The sequence below is a fragment of the Nyctereutes procyonoides genome, unplaced genomic scaffold (assembly GCF_905146905.1).
Source record: "Nyctereutes procyonoides isolate TBG_1078 unplaced genomic scaffold, NYPRO_anot_genome, whole genome shotgun sequence".
Lineage (NCBI taxonomy): Eukaryota > Metazoa > Chordata > Mammalia > Carnivora > Canidae > Nyctereutes > Nyctereutes procyonoides.
In genome coordinates, this window is record NW_026575144.1 from 10,472,241 (window position 1) to 10,496,281 (window position 24,041).

The following is a 24,041-nucleotide window of genomic DNA, read 5'->3' on the forward strand; positions in this document are numbered from 1 at the left end:
CCCGGCGCTCCCCGGCCGACCTTCCCGGGCGCGAGCCGCCAGAGGCGGGCCCCGCCTCCTCGCACCTCCGGCCCGCCGGCCAATGGGGAGCCAGGGCGGGGCGGGGCCGGCGCGGGGCGGGGGGCGGGGCCGGCGCGGGGCGGGGGGGCGGGGCGGGGCCGGCGCGGGGCGGGGCGGGGCGGGGCGAGGGGAGGGGGAGGGCGACCGGCGGCTCCCTCGCCTGCGGGGATGTGTGCCCGGGACGGCTACGCGCAGGGGGAAGGGAGGACCCGCGTGGGTGCCGGAGAGGGGCGGCGGGGGAGGGGACCCGGCCAGTTCTTCCCGCCGCCCGAGCGGGCTCGCGGAGCGCGAACCCCGCGCGCCGTCCCCCCGGCAGGCGGCGCCTGGCGCCGGGGAGCTGTCCGCCCCGGTGGTTCTGAACCAGGCGCTGCCGAGACTCCAGGTAGGCGGCGGGCCCGAGGGTCGCGGCGGCCGCTGCTGCGGCGGCTGCGCCCCGAGCTTCTCCAAGCGCAAGGGCTCCCTGGCTTCCGGGAATCTTGCTCTAATTAGGAGCCGGCCTCGCCGGTCCATTTCTGGGGTCAGATGCTAACTGAGTCTTGCTTCAATACCCCGGTAATGTGAGGGTGGCAGGATCTGGTCTTAGTCATTCCAATCCTCGTCTTTGACGTGTGACACCTTTCAAACTCAAAATATTCATTACATCCCAAATATTCATCACTCTACCACCACTGTTGCAACATCCTTACTCATACGTTTGATACTCTCGTCTATTAAAATATAGCACAGTCACCCAGGCTTCAGTTCTCCGATAAACAATAGAACAGAAAGGTATCATCCACCCGTCGTCCTTGGCCAGGAGTGTGTGGCGCTCATTCTCTTGATGGCGATGCATAGGGCCGGTCCTTTTGCTCCTATCTCCCTCCCACAAATAGTGCAATAAGCCATAATGATGGTAATTGGGCCATAAAGTCACTTGCACTCTGAAATAAAATAAATCCACAGAGATGTGAAGGGCTTACAAATCCTACTGGGTATTAACTAAATAATGATTACATAAAAGGAAAAGGCATGTTGCTATTTCTGAGCATGCATAAAGGATGAAGATGTTGGGACCACCAACTAAGGTCAATTCTAACAGCAGGTGGCCAGCTTCTGCTCTTGCCCTCCCCTCTCAAGCCCCTGTTTCCTCCTCCCGAACCAGAGCCCATGTAGGGGCATGAATTCATGATAACTACTGAAAGACAATATATTAAAAAGGAAGGGATTCACATGACATTGCTTTCTATATGGATTGGCTGATGTATTGTGAAATTGTTTGCAAAGCATTTCAACTCCGTTGGAAGAATTATACCGCAGAAAAGAGCTGGTTTCCAGCATATCATCAACTGTGCTAACCAGCAAAAGATTTTGAAGAGAGTATATACAAGGTAATCAGACTTTAAAAGGTCAATGATGCATAGATTGAAGATGCAAAAGTAAAACTCCAAAGCTCAAGTTCAAATTCTGCAGTTGGGAATTCTGTAACACACCTGTAAGAGCTAATGTGATCTATAAAAATATAATTGAATGGGATCTAGACAATTATAGTGAAATCTATAGGCAAGAATTCCTTCTCTCTCCAGGTAGCCAATGAAAGAGCAGCTAAAGTGAGTGTGTATTTTAAAAACAATGGCTTGCTTTACTACCCAGAAGAAGCACAAAATAGAGCAATTAACAGTTACAAGGATGGACACAGTCTTCCATTGTCCCAAATTTGCATTTGCATGGTGCTAATCCCAAAGAAACCATAGAGCCTTTGTGTTTATGAGCTCACAAGTGCTTGTAGCTCACACAGCTCGCAACATTGGGGAGAGGATTATATGGTTACAAAAGAAACAGACTGGGAGATCAAATTGTTATCCAAAAACTTGCCAAACAAAAATTAGATGTCTATGTCAGTTTAGAATGAAGTGTTTAGCAACCAAGTGTTACTTTGTTTAAGCAAGCGTTTCCAACCAAGAAAAGTAAAAATATTTCAGCCTTTTAAAGACAGGTGGCTGATTCTCCTTGTGGAAGGAAACAAGGAAAGGGAAGAAAACAATTGGAAAACAAAAACCAAAGAACATTCCCATCTGCTTGGCAACCTCCTACTTGATGCTACCATCATGATTCTACATCATTAACTTTTATAAGTAATGTTCTCTGTGAGGATAATTATAGAAACCGTATTATACTGAGATCTTTTAACTTTGAGTCCTTTAAATACATCTTCCAAGTAATATAACTTTGTAATGTAATTAAATAATTTTCGATTAATATTCAGCTTTTGGTTTATAGTCTGCACAAAAGGCTCCCGAGTACTAAGAGCAATCCATTTGTGCAGTAGATTCCTTAGGTTTTGATAAGCCAGGGATTCATGCTTTTACATAATTGGGGCTAAAGCCATATTTCATTGAGTCTTGGCCTCATTTACTGGTATGTTTTAAGAAGAAAGAAAAAAAAATGCTACCTTTCAAACTATGATACAATGTTTTCTTTTCATTAATATTTCAATTTAAATGTATTGAAAAAGCTCTTTGATAAGTATTTAGACAGATTTTTTTTTTATCATGTATCGCCTTAGTGCATACATAAAAATAAAAGTTAAGATAGCTGGTTAATGTTTTTCCAGAGCTTCACATTCAGGATCTCACTATTCTTATTTACTTTCTAACTGAGAGTTTTCAATGCCCAGATTTTTCCCACAATATGTTCCTCCAATCCACAGAACTTCTGTCATGCTACACTTAAAAAAAAATTTTATTATTGACATATAGCTGACATTCAATGTTAAATTAGTTTCAGGTGTAGAATATAGTGATTTGACGATTCTATTACTCAGTGCTCGCCACAATTAAGTGTATCATCACCTCTTGTCATACAAACGTATACAATAGTATCGACTATATTCCCAATGCTTTATTTTCCATCTCCCGATGAGTACAGGAAATTATTTTATTTTATAACAGGAAATTTGTACCTCTTAATACCCTTTACCTATTTCACCCATCCTCCCATCCACTTCCCCTCCAACGACCACAAGTTTGTTCGTTGTATTCAAGAGTCTGTTTCTGTTTTTTTTCTTTGTTTGTTCATTTGTTTAATTTTTTAGATTCCACAAATAAATGAAATCATATGGTATTTGCCTTTCTCTATCTGACTTATTTCACTTAGCATAATATCCTTTAGGTCTACCATATTGTCACAAACAGCAAGATCTCATTCATTTTTATAGCTGGGCCATATTCCATTGCATACATATACCATATCTTTACCCATTCATCCATCAATGGACACTTGGATTGCTTCCATATCTTGGCTATTGTAAATAATGATGCAATAAACCTAGGAGTGTATATATCTTTTTGAATCAGTGTTTGTATTTCCTTTGGGTAAATACCAAGTAGTAGAATTACTGAAGCGTATGGTAATTCTATGTTTAGTTTTCTGAGGAAACTCCATACTGTTTTCCACAGTGGTTGCACCAGTTTACATTCCCAGTAACAGTGCAGAAGGGTTCCTTTTTCTTTTCCTCCTGGCCAACACTTGTTCTTTCTTGTCTTTTTAATACTAGCCATTCTGATGGGTATAAGATGATAAATCTCATTGTGGTTCTGATTTTATTTTCCTGATGATAGTGATGTTGAGCATCTTTTTACGTGTGTGTTGGGCATCTGCATGTATTTTTTTGGAAAAATGTCTATTTAGGTCCTCTGCCCAGTTTTTCAATTGGATTATTTGTAGGATTTTTTTTTTGGTGTTCTTTACATATTTTGACTATTAATCTTTTATGAGATTTATCATTCACTACTGTCTTCTCCCATTCTGTAGGTTCCTTTTTGGTTTTGTTGGTTTCCTTACTGTGCAAAAGTTTTGTTATGTTTCTTTTTTTTTTTTAATTTTGATGTAGTTCCAATGGTTTATTTTGCTTTTGTTGTCCTTCACTGAGCAGACATACCCAAAAATATGTTGCTAAAGCCAATCTCCAAGAGATTACTGCCTGTTCTCTTTTAGGAGTTTTATGGTTTCAGGTCTCACATTTATTTTCTTAAGTAAGCTCTTTGCCCGATGTGGGACTTGGACTCACAACCCAAGATCAGGAGTTGCATGCTGTATGGACTGAGCCTGCCAGGCACCCCTCAGATCTCACATTTAGATCTTTTTTTTTTTTTAAGAGTTTATTTATTTATTCATTAAAGACACACGGAGAGAAAGGCAGAGACACAGGCAGAGGGAGAAGCAGGCTCCCTGCAAGGAGCCCAATGTGGGACTTGATCCTGGATCCTGGGATCATGCTCTGAGCTGAAGGCAGATGCTCAACCACTGAGCCACTCAGGCGCCCCTCACATGTAGATCTTTAATCAATGTTGAACTTCTTTATGTGTATGGTGAAAGAATGAGATCTAGTTTCATTCTTTTGCATGTAGCTGTCCAGTTCTCCCTACACTGTTTTTGAAAAGACTGCATTTTTCCCATTACATATTATTGCCTCCTTTGTCAAAGATTAATTGACCATATTGACCATTAATTGACTGTGGATTTATTTCTGGGCTCTATGTCCTGTTTCCATTGATTTATGTCTCTATTTTTCTGCCAACATCCTACTGTTTTGATAACTATAGCTCTGTAGTATATCTTGAAATCTGATATAGTGATACCTCCAGCTTTGTTCTTCTTTCTCAAGATTAATTTGCATGCCACGTTTCTTATAAAAGTACTCTGAGGTCATCCAAGTTGCCGCCCCTCCATTCTGCATGGTTTGATGCTGGTGGGGTTTTGTATTTATTTTTTTACATTATCCAAGATTTTCATATAATAACCATTTTATTTTCCTTCTTCAAATGGTCCTCAAAAGGCCTGTGGCCTGGCATGCCAATGGATATAGATGGTCAGGCATGCCCTAGGAATAGTAACCAAGGTGGCACAGGCTCAGGCTGTGGTGACTTTATTTTTTTTAATATTTATTTATTTATTCATGACAGACACAGAGAGAGAGGCAGAGACACAGGCAGAGGGAGCAGCAGGCTCCATGCGGGGAGCCCGATGTGGGACTCAATCCCAGATCCTGGAATCATGCCCTGAGCAGAAGGCAGCCGCTCAGCCGCAGCCACCCAGGTGTCCTGCTGTGGTGACTTTATAGGGACTTTCACCCTCTCAGCACCAACTATAAGACAATTCATGATGTTGGAGATGTGAAAGAAAATGGGAGGCGGGGCATCTTAGAATCCATAAAATATGGTGTATTGCCGCCTGTTGGTTCTTTTACAGTTTTTGATTTTGCAAATGGACGAGTTGCTGCAAGGGAACAAAAATGAACAAAAGTGCTAAAGTGGCAGACACTGACCTGACCAGCCCCATACTGCACAGGCTGTGTTGCTGGGTCACTATGAATGGAGAAGCAGAGGTGAGTCAGGGCAGCTGCTGCTTCTCCCCACATTGCCTTCATTACCCACAAAGAGGAGCCAGAGCCAAGGAGAATCTCCTGGAACTGAGATTGGGGGAGGGGAGAGCCGCAGCTGCTGAATCATGACCAACATATGGGGGAGAAGGTTGGAGGCAAATGTGCATGGCACAGTGTGACATTTGGAATCGTATCTGACTTAGAAGCTTAAGGACCCAACCTTGCTCAAAATGATTTTATATGCTGAATTTACTAGTTAATCCAGAGATGCAGAGAATGAAATATGGTAGTGCATTAGAAAACTCTTGGGGAAAATCTTTCTTAGGTTTGAGATACCCTGACATTTCCATTGATTGATTAATTCATTCATTCATTCAACAAATATGTACTGAGTACCTATTACATGTCAAATTCTCTTCTGAGCACTGAGAATAAATCAGGAAAAAAACACAAATACTGTTTTTATAGCATCTACATTCAAGTAGAGGAGAGAAAATAGACAAAAACATAAATATGCAAGATGTCAGTTGTTGATAAGGGGTAAAAAGTAGAGGGACAGAAATTATGTTGGTTTTGTTGGTGGTGATACTGGTGCTGGTTGCATATATGGTCAGGAGAAGTTATTCTGATAAGAAGACATTGGTAGATCCTTGAGTAGATTCAGAGAGTAGGACAGGTTCATTTAAGAAGAGGAAACAAGGGCAGCCCAGGTGGCTCAGAGGTTTAGTGCTGCCTTCAGCTCAGGGTGTGATCCTGGAGACCTGGGATAGAGTCCTGTGTCGGGCTCCCTGCATGGAGCCTGCTTCTCCTTCTGCCTGTGTCTCTGCCTCTCTCTCTCTCTTTCTCCCTCTCTCTGTCTCTCATGAATAAATAAATAAAATCTTTAAAAAAAAAAGAGAGAGGAAACAAGGGCAAACCCCCCATGGGAGGCTCACACTAGCTATAGTCTATAAACACTAAAGAAGCTAGTGAGCTGAGTCAGAGAGAGCTGAGTGAAGTGGTAGGAGATGAATTGTGAAGGAAGCTGAGTGTTAAATTTTGTAAGACTGGATTTTATGTTGAGTGAAGTAGGGAGCCACTGGAGATCTTAGAGCAGAGAAATAACAAGATCTGACTTGTGTCTTAAATGGATTGCTTTAACTCTGAGTAGAAAGTAAACTAAAACAGAGCAAAGATGGAATCCAGAAGACTAGATAGGATACTGTTACAATAAGTCAGGCTATAAAAGATGGTGCTTTGGACCAGAGTGGAAATAACTGAAGTGATGAGAACTGGTCAGATTTAGAATATATTTTGAAGGTAGAATCCACAGCATTTACCAAAGAATTAAATGTGGGCAGTGAGAGAAAGGGATGAATCAATAATAACTGTATAGTTTTCTCTTTGAGCTACTGTAAGAGCAGCAGGGTTGGAGAAGAATAAGAGCTTGGTTTTGAACATGTTCGCTTTAACATATCTAGGTGGATGTGGAAAGCAGACAGTGGAAGAAAGTTCAAGATCCAGGTCTGGACTGAAGGTAGAGGGGAGAAGTTATCAGCCGATAGATGGTAGAAAATGGATAGTTACCAAGGACTGAGTATAGAGGAAAGGTCTGAGGATGGATCCTGGAGTATATTCATATTTAGAGATAAGGGAAATGAAGTTGAAGACCTGAGACAATGAGTTTTAGAAGCTAAGAAAGTATTTCAAGGAGGGAGTAACTGTGTTGAATGCTGCTGAGAGATCTAGTACAATGAGGGCTGAGAAGTAACCACTTAGTTTGGCAAAAGGGGGATGAAAATATGATTGGAGTTAAAGAAAATGGGAGAAGAAATGAGGGTATTGAGTCAAGACAAATTTTGAGGAGTTTTGCTACAAAAGGGAGGAGAGAAAAGGGAAGTGCCAGAGGTGGGTTTGAGGTTGGGAAGAGATTTCTGAAGATCAGGAGATGTTTGAATGCTTGTGGGATGATTCAGTAGGGAAGGTATAAGAGAGATGCTGGACAGAGAAGAAACAGTTCCTAAAACAAGGTCCTTGGTTGCTTGAATGGCAATAGATGTGAGTGCACAGATGGAAGGACTTGTCCTCACTCAGATGGGATTGGAATAAGGGGCTCATGCAGATAAATTTAGGGGGAGTCTGTGGGTCTTCTTTCCTTACTGATTTAATTTTCTTTCTTTTTAAGGTATATTTATTTTAAAGGGAGAGAGAGCACGGGTGTGGGGGGTAGGGGAGAGGGAGAGAGAGAACCTTAAGCAGACTCCCCACTGAGTGCGGACCCTGAAAGGATTCAGGGCTCAACTCCTTGACCCTGAGCTCATGACTTAAGCTGAAACCAAGAATCAGACACATAACCACTGAGCCACCAGGTACCCTCCAGTTTGCTTTTCTCAATGAAGTCATCAGAAGGGACATCAGCTGTATCTGAGGAAGGGTTCAGTTCTCACTCTGAACAAAATGGTTGTACATTAGAATCACCTGGAGAATTTTAAAAGCACACTCATATCCAGGCCCTGTTCTACACCAATTAAATCAGATTCTCTGGAGGTGGGCCTGGGCACTGCTGTGTTTTAAAGGCTTCCAGGTGATTCAAAAGTGTGGCCAGAGTTGAGAATCCCTGGGTTAGGAGTTTGAGGAAAGAAGATGTGAAATAGTCAAAATATTTCATGAGGAGAGTAGAGTCGCAGTCAGTTAGAGAAACATACTTGGATTTGTGGTTGAGAACTTAATATGAAACCTGCCGGTATGATTGCATTTTTCTCCAACTATGTTCAGCTGCCAGGGGCAGACATGGAGTAGACAGAGGGTTGGGTTTTCCCAAGGCAGGGTTTTATCAGGTGCTTATGATGACGGTGAGAGTAGCAGACAGTGATTGTAATGATGGGACTGTACTCTGTGCCAGCTAAGGAGGCATGTAAGAATTCAGGAGAAGGATTAAGGGCCGTTGAAAAGGAAGTCAATAAATGGCTTATTCTGCGTAGCTTAGATAATTAATATTTCCTTGAAATTATTTAGTGCAGCCAGATCCCTGCAAAGCAGCACAAACAACTCTGATTAGTGCTTCAACCTACCTTTTCTTCCCAGGGTTTCAATCAATTACCTTCAACACATGAACATTGTGAGCTATTTAGAGCAAAGAAAAAAATATTAGCTTTTTACGTTCTTAGAAAACAGGATTTTGTATATTTGTGTCCTTTTTCTGTCCCCTTGGGGACATTCTCCCTCTTGAAGCACGCCCAATCCCCACTCCACTGTTCTCCTGTAAAAGAAAGGGATCTGAGTACCATCCCCAAAGTTTATTCACATTTAAAGGAGAAACAGGGATGCCTGGGTGGCTCAGCGATTAAGTGTCTTCAGCCCAGGGATCCCTGGGTGGCGCAGTGGTTAAGTACCTGCTTTTGGCCCAGGGCGCGATCCTGGAGACCCGGGATCGAATCCCACGTCGGGCTCCTGGTGCATGGAGCCTGCTTCTCCTTCTGCCTGTGTCTCTGCCTCTCTCTCTCTCTCTCTTTGTGTGACTATCATAAATAAATAAATAAATAGATAGATAGATAGATAGATAGATAGATAGATAAATAAATAAATAAATAAAAGTGTCTTCAGCCCAGGGCGTGATCCTGGAGACCTGGGATGGAGTCCCGCATCGAGCTCCCTGCATGGAGCCTGCTTCTCCCTCTGCCAGTGTCTCTGCCTCTCTCTGTGTCTCTCATGAATAAATAAATAAAATATTTTTAAAAATTAAAAAAAATAAAGGAGAAACAGCCCCGGGCAGTTAAGACTTTACACAAAAGAATGGATTGCTCTGTGGTGGAAACAGGTATTCTACGAAATGCAGAGAGATGTTCCCTGCTAGAAGAGGGACCTTCTCAGTGTTCCTAAATTCATATACCTGTAGGTGGCAATGACAAAAATGAAAGTATCCATTAGACTTTCAGGATTGAATTTTATGGAGATTGTTGAGCTGATATCTTGTTGTAGGCTTAGTGTCAAGCCACATCTGTCCCCTAGTTTTCTTACAGTGACAGTGATGGTTCTTACGAGATTGTCTGTGAAAGGCCAAGCACCAAAAAAACCACGCAGCATACCTGAGCCATCACATAAATAGAATGTAATCTGCACTCCAACTCCAACATCACCTAAGTAGAATATAATCTGCAGGAGAAAAAAATAGGGAATCACAAGAAGAAACACTCATTATCAGCGCTTCCATCAAAGTTAGCGCAACCTGTCACCATGTATCTTCATTTGCAGTAATTTTTCATAAACATTAATGTTGAAATGCCCTTGGTTACGACAAGCAACTCAATTATCAAAACATTAGTCTCTAACATTTGTTCTAATTACCAAAGCAGAAGAGTTGACGGAGTTTAGAAAATTTTCAACAAGGTTTAAACAAGAAGGATTTTCCACCTTATTCTAATCAGGTCAACATAGAGACCACTTTCCCGTAACAAAGTTAAGTAGTTGGTATTTTTCAGAGATATCATTTGGTTCTTTATAGAAGGCTAAAAGTTGGAGGTCCATAAAAATTATAATCAACTTTTAAGTATGCCTTCTATAAGCCAGGAACTATGCTAAATGGACAGTATCTAATTTAATTCTCAAAACAAGCCCTGTGAGGTCAGTGTTACTCACTGTTCTCGCTCTAAGGTGGCAAAGCTGATGCTTCAAGAGGTGAGTTCAGTTTTCCAAGTTCATACAGCTAGTATATGATGGAATCAGGACTCAAACTCAGTCTAATGTCAGGTTGGACTCTTAATGGGCAGTTAAGGCCCATAGTTTTTTGACTGTCATCTGCTTCCCCTCCCATCTCACTCTCATTTAGGGATAATCGGCAATACCTAAAGCACAGTGGCTGTACATGAGGGGTGGCTACTGGCTTTAATTATTTATATCCAGGGAGAAAGGGCTGCCTCATACATTCTGCTTCAGCTCTTTTCCCAACCCAGGAAAGTATCCATCGTCCAAACCATCAGTATTAATTGTTGTTCAGGGATGAATTAAGCTGCAGGGGTCACAGTTTACTGTGTCATCCATATTTCTTTCAGAAAACCAAAGTACGGGAACCCTGGGTGGCGCAGCGGTTTGGCGCCTGCCTTTGGCCCAGGGCGCGATCCTGGAGACCCAGGATCGAATCCCACGTCGGGCTCCCAGTGTATGGAGCCTGCTTCTCCCTCTGCCTATGTCTCTGCGTCTCTCTCTGTCTCTCTCTCTCTCTCTGTGTGTGTGTGTGTGTGTGACTATCATAAATTAAAAAAGAAAAGAAAACCAAAGTACCGTTCACTTGGAGATTAGAAGGAATGATGGAGGGATGTTAAGAAGGACTCCCAGAAATATTTCTGGACCAATGATCACTAGCTCTTATGTTACACTTGGAGTCATTTTACTGGTTCTTGAAATGTGTGAATTTGCCCTAGGATGACTTGGCCCTTCATAATAATCAAAAGCTCCTAGGATGGACCAATATGTTACTTCATTTGCTATGATTCTGTAGGTTGAATGTATTTATCAGCCATTTCCTGAGAGCGTAATCATGGGGCAGGAGTAGGGGAATGACTAGTGGACAGAAATTTATCAGGTGAGAGGGTACCTATGACATCTGTATGAAGGAGAAGCCAATTCTCCCTGATGATGGAACATATCTTCTGCTCTTAGACTCCTGCCCAGCCAGGACCAATGGGGGGCCTCCTCCTTTGGGCAACAGGACTCTTTCTAAATCCTCTTTTTTGGGCCAAAAAGAAAGACTAATCATGACTTCCTTCTTTTCATCTTTCAGCTTTGTCTGCCTGGCCAAAGACACTCACCCCCTCCCAACCACGTGGTGGCAATTTGGGCTGCTAGACTGTGGCAGGCAGCCACACACTGGGTGTATGACCTCAGGCACAGTGGTTGGATTTCACTGAACCTTAATCCTAACATCTGAAAGGTGGAGATGTTGTGAGGATTAACTAAGACGATGTTAAATTGTTATGGAGTTAAGGAAAATATTTTGAACGAAACATGTTCCATCTTACCAAACTAGAGGGCAAAACAGCATCTTAAATAATATTTTTATTTTATAGGTATATATGTAAACATAGAATTCAGTGTATACACATAAATATAATAAATAAATACATTTGATGTGTTATTTATATTTTTCCTAAGATGCAGCAGTACTCTCCTGAGCAGTGCAGGGAGGGTGGGTTTTTTCAGAGAATCACCAAACAGCTTGACCCAATTGGAAGGCCAGCCTTGCATTGCTTTTTATGAGAAAGCCTCGAGTTGGGAGAGGTTCGACAAATACTGAGAAAAACCAGTCAATTAATATTGAAAGAATGCTGTCCAACCACAGCTATAAACCAATTAGATATATTTAGTTTTAACGTTAGTCTCCAAAGCCTAAAAGTCCCTGGGGAAAGAGCGGAGGGAGAGGCAGGGCCAGCTTTGCAGTTGAGTACAGCCTGGCCAGCAGAGGAACTGCTCTCCTCCAGGCCCCCCAACCCCGGTCCCAGAAGACCCCACCCCCAGAAGGGCCCCATCCCAGAAGGCCCGGCCCTCAAAAGACCCCCCAAAGGCCCCACCGATGGGAGACCCCTCCCCCAGAAGGTCTCACCCATGGAAGACCCTGCCCCCAAGGGCTCCACCCTTAGAAGGGCCCCAAATTGAATTTAATGCTCTAACGTTACTATCTGATATTTCTTCAATTTTATTTGTGAATTTGTGTTTTGCCAGTAAAGTGGATGGGACAGCGGATGTGCATGAGCAGAGGAGATGGCCCAAGATGCGTGTCCACCATTCCTGGCCTCCTCATTTTTTTATACCGCTTACCCTGTCTGGTGAGCACAGAGTTCAAGTGGACACCCCATGCGTGGGGTTCAGCAAACCTGCTGAGCACGTGACATTTATGCCTGAGTCAACAAAAGCACACCTTCCCTATGGACCAGAGCTTGCTTTGAGCACAGATAGAAGGCAGTGGCATCTTGTGAACAGCCCAGAATGCTGTCATATCCTTTCTCACTCATGTTACCTCCCTGTGTTACCAAAGCCTTATAAGCGGTGACTTAGAAGGGAAGGGAAAGAAAGCACATTGCTCCTGGTCATTTCAAGTTCCTTACTTATCAGTAAGCTGAGGGTGAAGGGTTGGTGGAACGTGGGTGTATCACCAGGTAAAGACAACTGAGCTGCTTCTGTGCAGGATTTCCACTGTTCTGATAAGAATAGGGCACATATGCACGTACCAGCTGTGGAGTCCATTTGCGAATAATTTAAAACTGGCATTGCACCATACAAAGATAAATGGCAAAATTCATGCTCATAATTACATTTTTAAATTTTTATTTATTTAGAATGACATTAAATGCAAATAGAAAACAGCAGCCACAACACAGCAAAAGAAAGATCATGGAGGAAACGAGCTCTTTATTTTAGTGCCTTTAACAACTCTTTGTCCATGCTTTTGAACAAAAGGCCCTATATCTTCATTTTGCACTGTGCCTGCAAATTATGTAGCCAGCCCTGGGAGCAGCGGTGCGATGTCTCAATGACCCAGTGGGGTGAGTGCCATGAGTCTCCTTCCCTGTCACAATAGCATCACACAAGTCCCTCAGGCTGAAACAACTTTAGGATAAAGTACAGGGGTAGGTTCCTCAAACTTCTGAATTGTAGGTTTTCTGCTTGGGCTGGTGTAAACAAAATGTCAAAAGCTGGGTGGTTTAGACAACATAAATTTTATTCTCTTAAAGTTCTGGAGGCCAGAAGTCCAGGATCAAGGTGTTCAATTCTTCAAAGGCCTCTCTCCTTGGCTTGGAGAGAGCTGTCTTCTCCACTGTATCTCCAAATGACTGCCCTTCGGTGTGTATTGTCTATGTCCTAATCTCCTCTTCTCATAAGCACACCAGTCATATTGGATTAAGGTCCACCCCCAATGAGCTCATTTTCCCTTAATCACCTCTTTAAAAATTCTGTTTCTGAATAAAGTCACATTTGGAGGTGCTGGGTGTTAGGACTTCGACATAGGAATTGGAGGGCTCTCAGCTGAGCCCATAACAATAGTCAAAACTGGATCTGAAACAGAAATTTGAAAATTTAGACACATTTAAAAACACTAAAAGTATATTTTTTTTGTATGCCTTAGTTGGTAGACTGAGATGTATTTGCAACCTTCCAGGGAAACATCCTTTGGAATGATCAAAGAGAGCTTGTATGTAATTCCACACATCCACAATTAAAACAAACCCCAAAGCTTTCTAATTTGGGACTTGGCCCTCTGGTGCTCAGTGGCAACCAAAACCTGCCTAGGGTCTTTCTTTTGTTTTAGCAGAAAAGTAACAGGCAGAGGACTTGAGCATTTAGACATCTTGCTGATGTTTGTTTTAATCATACTCTACTGAGTTGTCTAAACCTAATTAAGCTCTTGGCTCTGTAAAGGAGAGATGATACTCATTACATGTCATTGGCCACAATGTGCCTTTTTTTTCTTATTATTGTTAATATTTGTGCTATTTGTAGGTATAAAAGATAAGCTTTATCTTAGTTTGGACTGCTATAACAAAACACCATAGACAGGGTGCTTTAAACAAAAGATGTTTATTTCTCATAGTTCTGGAGGCTAGGAAGTCTAAGATCAAGGCACTGGCAAATTCCATGTCTCTTAGAGGGTCCCACTTCCTGGGTCACAGATGACCATCTTCTCCCTGTAGCATCATGTGGTGGAAGAGGTGAGAGATCTCTGTGAGGTCTCTCTTATGAAGACCCTAATCTCACCCATGAGGGCTCGACCCTCATGACCTAAGCATCTCCCAAAGACCCCATCTCCCAGTAATGTCATTTTGGGCATTAGGTTTTCAACATATGAGTTCTGGAGAGATACATTCTCTACACAGCAGGCTTCACTGAATGTCTTCTATGTCCAAGGCACTATTTTTTGACAAAATTAATAATTTCCCCTACACATCCTTTAGAATGAGAGTATTTCTCCACTTTTTTCCCTTTAGAAATTTTCTCTAGGGAGGATCCTAAAAAGTTCAGAAAAGATTCAGGAGAAATCCACTGGCAGCTGGTTAACTCATTCTTCACAGTAGAGCAGAATCCATTTTGAAGCAGGTTAATCTTGGAAGTCCAGGGGTGTTGAGTGGCTCAGTGGGTTAAGCATCTGCCTTTTGGCTCCCTGCTTAGCTGGGAATCTGGTTCTCTCTCTCTTCCTTTGCCCCTCCTCCCTGCTCATGTGCTCATATTGGCGCACTTGTTCTCTCTCTCTCTCAAATAAAAATCTTAAAAAAAATTCTTCAAAATCCAGGAAAGAGACCTTGCTTGAAAGTCATCTCAAATCATAATTTTTGTTAGTATGAGTAATGGGAACTATAATATCAATACAACAACTTTTTACAGAAAGCCTACTATGTGCCAGGTACTGCTGAGCACTTGAGTCAAATGATCTCATGATCCTGATGACAGCCCAATGGGGGTCACACTATTTTCTCCTCCATATTATGGATGAACACTAATTAGGTCTTGGTGAGAAGTCACACAACTCTCCCAAAGCCACATTGCTAGTGAGGGGCCAGCTGGGATTTACATCCACTTTGGTTCCAGAGCCTGTGATTGCAAACGTGGGCTGCACTAGCTGTCCAGTACCAAGGACTGTTCATGGAGGTGACACAGCAAACCCATGAGGCCCACCCTTTTTCCTAGGGTAATCCCAGTACCACCTGCAGTGATTGCCTGGGTGAAGCATGAGAGGTGGGTGCCACACAGGGCATATTTCAGGGAGCAGATGTGGCGGTGAAGAGGGTCTAATAATTCCAGAATGAATGGAAGGAAACAGGACTTGGGGAAATATCAGAGTCCCTGGAGCAATGATCTCCAAACATTTATTATTGTGTGCCTCTCTTTCACAAAAAAAAAAAAAAAAAAAAAAAAAAGTTTTAAGGACATACCACCAAAGTAAGCAAAATTTTAAATAAATTATAGACTGTACTACTGTACTAAATTATGTGCATTGTAAATGATATGCAAAAGGTAAACATTTAAATGGATGACATGAAATACAAATAAAACTTCTAATATTTACTTCCTGCTCCTTACTAATATTTACTTCCTGCTCCTTTACTTCCTACTGTTTCTCAAATTCGCTTTGGAGAAGAATTTTTAAAGATTTATTTATTTATTTATTTATTTATTTATTTATTTATTTATTCACTGAGAGAGAGAGAAACAGAGAGCTCGCAGGCATGCTTGTGCCTGATGGGGAGGGAACAAAGGGAGAGAAGCAGACTCCCCACTGAGGGCATAGCCCCTGAGGTCATGACCTGAGCCACAATCAAGAGTCAGATGTTCAACCAACTGAGCCACCCAGGCGCCCTGGAGAAGACTTTTTTTTTTTTAATTTTTATTTATTTATGATAGGCACACAGTGAGAGAGAGAGAGAGGCAGAGACACAGGCAGAGGGAGAAGCAGGCTCCATGCACCAGGAGCCCGACGTGGGATTCGATCCCGGGTCTCCAGGATCGCGCCCTGGGCCAAAGGCAGGCGCTAAACCGCTGCGCCACCCAGGGATCCCTGGAGAAGACTTTTTAAAAAGAAATAGGACACTTTGATTTGTACCATTAATTCCTAGGATTAATCTCTAAAAGTGGAAAAATAGAGATGGTTTTTAAAGACACACACAGGGCAGCCCAGGTGGCTCAGCGGTTTAGCGCCTCCTTCAGCCCAGGGTGTGATCCTGGAGACCCGATCCCACTTCGGGCTCCCTGCATGGAGCCTGCTTCTCCCTCTGCCTGTGTCTGAATAAATAAATAAATAAATAAATAAATAAATAAATAAATAAATAAATAAATTTTAAAATTTAAAAATAAATAAATAAATAAATAATTTTTAAAAAAGACACACACAATAACTATTAAAGAAAACAGGAGCTGTCAGTTTCTTCTCTGCTGATCTGTGATGTTTCCATCTGAGTCTTGAAACTACAGCTCTAGGACCGGACCTTTCATCCCAGATTTGCCAACCCAGAACTTTAAAAATACATTCCCCTTAAAATCAATATGATCACAAAGTTCTTTTAGCCCTTAGTGCTCCAAAAATCAAAGTAAATGTTTGCAGCCTCCTAAATTAACAATACTGATACACCAAGCTTTAGGGGAAAATACTGAACTTTACTGGGAGAATGAAGCAGAATCATAGCATATGGCAACAAGATTATTAGTTTGAGACAATTGTTTGTCACCCAGAGGACTTGAGGTAGAGAGAAAAACAACCCGAGTCATATAATTTGACCCAGGAACTTCTGGGTGGAGAGGAGAGCATTGTGCAGGGTCAGAGCAAGAGGGAATGAGAAGTCCATACACGTGTGTGAGCAGCTCTCGTTCCATCTCCTATCGGAGAGGAAAATAAATTGGATTTACCACAGTAAGCATGGCAATGAGGTTGGTGAGTTGGTGAGGTAGGTTAAGTGGATGTCTGGACACTTGAAAAAGCCAGGGAAGAAGGCTTCCTGGCCATCTTGTCAGTGTCTTATTGAAAACTTTTCATGTGTGAGGCTCTCTTCTAATGGACTGCCAAGTGAATTGATGTATGAATCAGACTACCGGTGGCCATATATAACTGTTCAGGTTGCTATAACTAAGGGATGCGCTTAGCATTACAGACATCTTTGTATCTTTTTTATTTTGAAAATTAAAAATATATATATATTATTAATTTGTTGATTCCAAAGAGGCAGTTTTTTGCTTATTATGGCATTTTTTTCATAGATGACATAACACTGCCTTCTTTGTTATGAAAATTAAGTATGTTGTACCAATTTTCTGAAAGATGGATATAAAGTGCCTCCTTCCATGGGACGGACACCTGAGTGGTTCAGTGGTTGAGCGTCTGCCTTTGGCTCAGGTCATGATCCCGGAGTCCTGGGATCGAGTCCTGCATTAGGCTCCCCGCAGGGAGCAGAGGGAGCTTCCCCTTCTGCCTGTGTCTCTGCCTCTCTTCTCTGTGTTTCTCATGAATGAATAAATAAAATTGAGGCAGCCCTGGTGGCCCAGCGGTTTAGCGCCACCTGTAGCCCAGGGTGTCATCCTGGAGACCCGAGATCGAGTGCCACATCAGGTTCCTTGCATGGAGCCTGCTTCTCCCCTACCTGTGTCTCTGCCTCTCTCTCTCTTTCTCTGTGTGTCTCTCATGAATAAATAAATAAAATCTTTAAAAAAAATAAAATAAAATCTTAAAAAAAGTTAGAGTGCCTCCTTCCAGCAGGGTGAGTACACAAGCATACCTTATTTACTGGATTTGCAAAGTCCAATATTTATAGAATGTACATCTTAGTATAAAGACATTTGCTCACATTCATGTGGAGAACATTCCCTAACCTGGTCCAGGTTGCAAATGAAATCTTCGCTATTATTGGCAAGGCATAACAAAGAGTTTTTCTGCAAATGATATGTGGTTCTGGAAGGAATTAGCACGGCAATTTGTGGCTGATTTCAAAGGCTCTAGGAGGTGGTGGATGCCCAGGCAAAGCTATGACTCTTACCGAGGAAGCAGGCTTGGAAAAGACAGCCAAAAAAGAAATCAGCGAGCTCCCCTAAAGCTCCTGCTGTGGAATTATTGGCCATTGAGCTTGAGAAAGACTACAGTGAAGACCCTGAAGAGCATCAGATCAAAAACCTGGACACTGGAGGCTTAAATGACATAAGCAGCATTATCCCTGTTCTTGACATGAGGCCGTAGGATGACCAGCTTTGCTTTTTAAAAACGGCTTCATGTCTCCATAGCACACTATAAGGAAATTTATACAAGTAAGTGCTGAGAGTGTAAGCAGAGCTATCCTTGGCAATTTTCTTATCCTGTAGTGTCACCTACCTTCTCTGAAGATTAATCAGGAGCCAGGAGTGTCTACAGAAGGAGCTTTTTAAATTTGCCAGCTCCGAGGGTCCTCCCTGCATGAGTAGCATTGCAGGAAATTGCCTTAATTTATTGCAAACTTCTGTCTACATTTTCTCTATCAGATTCATTTGTTGATGTCTGTTATTTGCTGTGCTGTATTATTGTAATATATGTAAATGTATTATATGTATACGTATGTGTGAAATATGTAATATAGAATGCAAACTCTACATGCCGTTGAATATAGAGCAAGCATATTAATTGATAGATGATCAGGAAACAATGTTTTAAGCATTTTATATCCCCTTATGAGTTTGTTACTTACATGTAGGCATTTCACTGTGCTTTAGTTATGTCTTAGTAAGTTGTTTGGGGTTTTCTGTTGACATATAATGTATATTAAATTTTCCCATTGAAAATAATTGGGCAAAAGACTATTTTTATTATTGTTCAGAGCATCTGAGTTTCAAGAATGGATTAACTAATGTTAAGTGAGAGATGTCTGTGTATCATTCTGCTTTGATTATGAAACAAAAATACATTGGATAAAGACCTTTTAGCCGAAACAATTTCTAAAATAAACAGCTTAAAAAATAATAAAATAAAATAAACAGCTTCTAGACAAAGAGCTGCTTTTCTGATTCATATACTGATTGTTATCTTAAAATGAAAAACGAGACACCAGTGATATTAGACACTAGCTAAATTTGATCTTTTGAAGTTGATTTGTTGATCATATCTTCTGAGATTTGTTTGCTGAAAACAGGATGACATTTTGAATTTCCAATTTATATGTACTTTCATAGTGTCACAATCATTTTTAATAGCTAATAGTCATCGACTATTAATAAGTCACAATATATCACACAGAAATAAGTTAGAAACTACTACAAAATGGTCCACTAGGGGTAGCCCGGTAGCTCAGCAGTTGAGTGCCGCCTTCAGCCCAGGGCCTGATCCTGGAGACTTGGGATAGAGTCCCATGTCCGGCTCCCTGCATGGAGCCTGCTTCTCCCTCTGTATCTCTGCCTCCCTCGTTCTCTCATTCTGTCTCTCATGAATAAATAAATAAAACCTTCTTAAAAAAAAAAGGTCCACTAGTTGTACTATAGCAGTTGCTTTCAATAACATGGAGGTTTAGTTGTTATATAAGTTACCAACCTGTTACGTACATGTTACTTTAAATATTTACTTATTACTTTAAAATTTTAATACATATTACTTCATAAGATTACAAATTCTAAGTTAAAACACTTATCAAGCGTGCTAAACACAAATACTAAATTTAATAAAAAATAATTTGGGCCAGAAATACACTGTGCTGCAAATGTGCATAGAAAACACAGTAGATTGGGATGCATGAGTGGCTCAGCAGTTGAGCGTCTGCCTTTGGCTAAGGGCATGATCCTGGGATCCGTGATGGAGTCCCACATTGGGCTCCCGGTGGGGAGCATGCCTCTCTCTCTGCCTGTGTCTCTGCCTCTTTCTCTGTCTCTCATGAATAAATAAATAAATCTTAAAAAAAAAAAAAAAGAAAACAGTAGATTGAAGTTACTTAAAACCTATTTAGGAAATTTTATATCCTTCCTTCTGTACATTATTACTTTTTATTTTGAAACAATCAAAAGCTTAGATGAGGAGCTTCTTTTCCTAAATCATTTGAGAGTTCAGTGATAATCTGAATCCTCCATCACTCCTGCATACTTTGGTGTGGATTTCCTACAAATGAGAATATTCTCCCACAAAAACACATTGCAAGCATCAAAATCAGGAAATTTACATGGATATCTATCATTTCATACACAGATCTCCTTCATCTTCTGGCAATTGTCCAATATGCCTGCATGTATTCATTGGTCTTAGTCTCCTTTAGTCTGAAACAATTTTTCAGTCATTTCTTGACCTTCATAAACTTGATACTTTTGAAAATTACAGGCCAGTTATGTTCTGGAGTGTTCCTCAGTTTTGGTTTGTCTGACATTTCCTCATGATTAGATCCAGGTTATGTGTCTTGACAGAAATAACACAGAAGTGACTCTGTTCTTTTCATTGCATCCTAGGTAGCATAGGATTTTTGTTTGTCCCATCACTGATGTCGGTAATTTTGATCACCTGGTAAGGTAGACTGTTCCACTCTTCACTGTGAAGTTATACATTTCTCTTTCAAAATTCAGAAGTGTTTAGTGGGGGTGGTATTTTAACACTATTTAAATATACCATTCCTCATCAAACTTTTTATTTATTATTTATTTTTAATATTTGTATGGATACATGTTTTCCTCTTTTTTAATGAATTATAATCTGTTGCCATCATTATTTATTCTGATGATTATGTTGTTTCCAGTCTTACCAGTAGGGGCCCCTTCAAACTGACTTCTGTTTCCTTTTGACAATATTCCTCATTCTTTGAGTACTACAACACAACAAGGTGTTCCGAGTTTATCTTGTACTTTGCCTCCCCAGCCCTAGGATCAGTTAACTTCTGGTTCTTTTAAGTGGAAAAGGGAATTTATTTATTTTATTTTATTATTTTATAATTTATTTATTTATTATTTAAGTGGAAAAGGGAATTTAATTCAATTAATTAATGTATTACATATTATTGGTTTCAGAGGCAGAGATCAATGATTCATCAGTCTTATATAATCACATACCTTCTGTAGTGTCCTTCACTCAATTACCCCATCCCTCTCACCTCCAGTGACCCTCAGTTTGTTTCCTATGATTGAGAGTCTCTTATGATTTGTCTCCCTCATCTTGTTTTGTTTTTTCCTCTCTTCCTCTATCATCTTTTGTTTTGTTTCTTAAATTCCACATGTAAGTGAGATCATATGATAATTGTCTTTCTCTGATTAACTTATTTCACTTAGCATAATATCCTCTAGTTTCATTCACATTGTTGCAAATGGCAAGATCTCATTTTTTTGATGGTGGAGTAATATTCCATTGTGTGTGTGTGTGTGTGTGTGTGTGTGTGTATGATCTGTACTCATAAAGGTTATGTGTCTTGACAGACATGTCTTCTTTATCCATTTATCTGTCAATAGACATCTGGGCTCTTTCTATAGTTTAGCTATTGTGGACATTGCTACTATAAACATTGGGGTGCAAGCACCCCTTCAGATCACTATATTTGTATCTTTGGGGTATATACCCAGGAATGCAATTGCTGGATCATAGAGTAGCTCTATTTTCAACTTTTTGAGGAACCTTCAAACTGTTTTCCAAAGTGGCTGCATCAGCTTGCATTCTCACCAACAGTGCAAGAAGGTTCCCCTTTCTCCACATCCCTGCCAACATCTGTTGTTTCCTGACTTGTTAATTTTAGCCATTCTAACTGGTGTGAGGTGGTATCTCATTGTGATTTTGATTTGTATTTCCCTGATGCTGAGTCACATTGAGTATTTTTTCATGTGTCTATTGGCCATTTGTATGTCTTCTTTGGAGAAATATCTGTTCATATCTTCTGCTCATTTCTCAATTGAGTTATTTCCTTAGGTATTAAGTTTGATAAGTTCTTTATAGATTTTGGGGACTAACCCCTTGTCTTATATGTCATTTGCAAATATCTTCTCCCATTCTGTGGATTGTCTTTTGGTTTTGTCGACTCTTTCCTTTGCTTTGCAAAAGCTTCTTATCTTGATGAATTCCCAATAGTTCATTTTTGCTTTTGTTTTCCTTGCCTTTGGAGATGTGTCTAGCAAGAGGTTGCTGCAGCTGAGGTCACAGAGGTTGTGGTCTGTGTTCTCCTTTAGGTTTTTGATAGATTCCTGTCTCACATTTAGTGCTTTCATCCACTTTGAGTCTATTTTTGTGTATGGCATGAGGAAATGGTCTAGTTTCATTCTTCTGCATGTGGCTGTTCAATTTCCCAACACCATTTGTTGAAGAGACTCTTTTTTCCATTGGATATTCTTTCCTGCTTTGCCAAAGATTACTTGAACATAGAGCTGAGGGTCCACTTCTGGGTTCTCTATTCTGTTCCATTGATCTGTCTGTTTTTGTGTTAGTACCACACTATCTTGATGATTACAGCTTTGTAATAGAGCTTGAAGTCTGGAATTGTGATGCCACCAGCTTTGGTTTTCTTTTTCAACATTCATTTGGCTATTTGGGATCTTTTCTGGTTCCATACAAATTTTAGGATTATCTTGTCCAGCTCTGTGAAATAAGTTGATGATATTTTGATAGGGATTATTCTAGATAGCATAGACATTTTAACAATATTTGTTCTTCTAATACATGAGTGTAGAACATTTTTCCATATCTTTGTGCCTTCTTCAATTTCTTTCATGAATGTGCTATAGTTTTATGAGTACAGATCCTTTGCCTCTTTGGTTAGGTTTATTTCTAGGTATCTTATGGTTTGGGGTATAATCGTAAATGGGATTGACTCCTTAATTTCTCTTTCTTCTGTCTCAGTGTACAGAAATGCAACTGATTTCTGTGCTTTGATTGTATATCCTGCCACTTTGCTGAATTCCTGTATGAGTTCTAGTAATTTTGGGGTGGAGTCTTTTGGGTTGAGAAAGGGAATTTAGAAGCCAAGATCTGAACTCTAGGTGTGCTCATTGCCATTGAGATGTCATTGTTTCCAAGCAAGCTAGTGAACAGTATTAAATGTATATATATGTGTATGTTCACACACATGTGTTTGTGAGTATACATACATACATTTCCTTCTGCATTTACTTCTATATATTTTGGACTTGAGTTCATACAATTACTTTCAATCTCAATGCAATATATAGGTCTAATAATTCTAGCTCTTTTCTCCCTTCCAAATGTGTAACTTAAGAAACCTGGCTCCTGGGCAGTCCCAGTGGCGCAGCAGTTTAGTGCCGCCTGCAGCCCAGGGCGTGATCCTGGAGACCCGGGATCGAGTCCACGTCAGGCTCTCTGCATGGTGCCTGCTTCTCCCTCTGCCTGTGTCTCTGCCTTTCTCTCTCTCTCTGTGTCTCTATGAATAAATAAATAAAAATCTTTAAAATAATAAAAAAAAGAAAACTGGCTCCTATTATCCTTAATATACTTACACAATTTGATCAGTTCTCCTGTGTGTACCCTAACTTGCATATCCCCTACCAAATGCCTACTTCACCTCACATTGGTTCAGATTCTCTGTGCTGCACTGCCCCTGCTCATGTGGACACCCTCCTGCTCAGACTCTGATGACTGGCTGGGCTCCCCCTCTGTGAGGATTCTCTCTTTATCCCATGCAGGCTCTACTCCCAACACTGGGCTTCTTCTCCAATCCCACCTCATGGGGCTACTCTCCTCACGTTGCTCTGGTCAGAGGCTCCATGCCAGGCTGAAGTGACAGAGGAACAATCTTTTCACTCTACTTAGGCGCTGACACTTCATGTGAGGTTCTGCACATTCTTCAAATTTGGTGAGAAATGATGCAGAAAAAAAGTCCTTTGAACTATGGGAATTTTGTATACTATCCAAAAACTATGCAAGTACTTTCAACTTCAGTGAAATGTTGGAATGTAGTGAAAACACATTTATCAAACATAAATCTGAAATATTATTCGATATACAATGGAAAGGTTGAGTTATTATCCTCATGCTATGAAAAGTCAATTAATTTTATTTTAGAAATTCTTAATGTTTAGTAAAGATATAAATTCTATATTTCAGCCAAAGGTTTACTTTTTTAAAAAAAATTCACTTTTAGGCAACACAAACAAATGGAAAAACTTTCCATGCTCATGGATTGGAAGAACAAATAGAGTTGTAATTTCCATTCTACCCAAATCAGTACACAGATTTAGCACCACC